This window comes from Amblyomma mixtum, chromosome 4 (genome assembly GCF_055824585.1).
Source record: "Amblyomma mixtum isolate Tamu chromosome 4, ASM5582458v1, whole genome shotgun sequence".
Lineage (NCBI taxonomy): Eukaryota > Metazoa > Arthropoda > Arachnida > Ixodida > Ixodidae > Amblyomma > Amblyomma mixtum.
Window position 1 is genome coordinate 16,598,301 of NC_143015.1, and position 1,780 is coordinate 16,600,080.

Below are 1,780 nucleotides of genomic sequence, written 5' to 3' on the forward strand. Positions count from 1 at the left end.
TTTGATGCATAGCACGCATATTTTATTGTGGTTGATGATACATCAGCAGAGCAATGGGTTACATTCGGAAAATTTCTTAAATGTGACTCTTCAAATGTGGCAAGCTTGGGACACACATCCGTAATCTTCCCACCCACAGGATTTCTGAAATAAAAAAGAACGCGGCAAACATCAGTCATGTGAAACAAATGGCACAATGCAGTAGCCCAAGTAAAAACATTGGAACCAATTAATAGAAGTGTTTAACGCTTCAAGTATAACAGACAATGCACTAACAAACACCTCAATAAGTATAAGGCAATAACAGCCGCCGCGGTGGCTCAGTGGCTATGGTGCTCGGCTGCTGACCCAAAAGACGCGGGTTCGATCCCGGCCGCGGCGGCTGGAATTTCTTTGGAGGAGAAATTCTAGAGGCCCGTGTACTGTGTGATGTCAGTGCACGTTAAAGAACCCCAGGTGGTCGAAATTTCCGGAGCCCTCCACTACGGCGTCTCTCATAGCCTTAGTCGCTTTGGGACGTTAAACCACATAAACCAAACCATAAGGCAATAACAGCTCTCACTTTTCCACACCATATTTGACAATGTATCTGTTCTTTATTTTCATAGGCCTTTGGGCACTAACCTGAGCAGCACTGTACGCGACTGTGCACAGAAAGCCGCAAAGCTTCCGTTGCGAACCACTGCGACCTCACGTGCTTCCTATAGTCTGCCTTTCGCGCGTTGTCACTCTTTATATAGGCACAGTGAACATAGCGATGCCTTAAAAATTAACAAGATGCGAAAACACTCCGTCCCGCAACTTTGAAGAGGAGTGGGAATTAGCCGCGCGAGTTGAGGGCTCCCGCAGCTGTGTGATGTAGGCTCCCGAAAGTGTGAGAACAGCACACACTTGGGGAAGCCATCTCCTCGCGCTTACTGCTCCCACTGTCCTGTGAACGAATGTTATATGAGCATGCTGCATTGTCCTAGAAGCAAAGTTCCAAGAAGTGTACTGGATACATACCTTCGTAGGCAATCACATGTGCACTAAGCCTTCTTTACACCAAGGGCGACGCCAACGTTTGTCGACGCAGTACGGGATTCCGGTGTTCCAGAAGAGCTTCAGGCGCTTCCCGTATCTTTCGAATTGCTTAAGTTACATACAACTTTCGTCCACAAACCGAGCAAAGCCACATTTTATAATAACAGAGCTATAAAGATCTGCGCGACAACACTACGCGACATATCAACAACAGCGCTACGGAGTCGTACTGATGGATTGGATAGTTCGACCGCGAACTGACATCTATGATGATGGTGATAGCAGAATGCACGGGAGTTTTGATGCTTACGAATGGTTTCAATGGCAAGTTTAGCTAGCAAAACAGTGGACATGTCGCGTAACTCCTCTAACTTGGAGTTTTATAAATATAAAACTAGTCATTGAGTTCTTGCAAAATTCTGCAACACCTGCTTCTCCTCTTAGATAAATTTAGCTCGTTGGGGGCTCTTGCACTGCAGGTAGGAGTGGTATCGTACCAATTTACAAACGTCTTCGCGTCAAACCCTCCAACTGATGCAAATAAAACAGTATACATACACGAAAGACTCGAATTTTCTGTGAAATAAAAAAACGTCCATACTCATGGCCTGGGAATATACTTGACCTTACATCCTTCGGAAGTCCACCTCGTCTCTCATGCGGATATACAAAAGTGGACACTGTCCGTACGTCCAGCGGATGTACGAATACGGATATCCGAAATCGGATTGTGTTCGTACGTCCGATGGACGTCCGA

At 46.0% G+C, this 1,780-nt stretch overlaps 1 long non-coding RNA gene across 1 annotated transcript; it reads right to left on the reverse strand.

Moving 5' to 3' along the window:
- Positions 1 to 1,050, reverse strand: LOC149345774 (uncharacterized). Its single transcript, XR_016292034.1, has 2 exons — positions 1,006 to 1,050; positions 1 to 144 (listed from the first exon to the last, which is right to left on the reverse strand). It is a non-coding gene; the product is annotated as an uncharacterized LOC149345774 (long non-coding RNA).
- Positions 1,051 to 1,780: the final 730 nt, after the last annotated feature.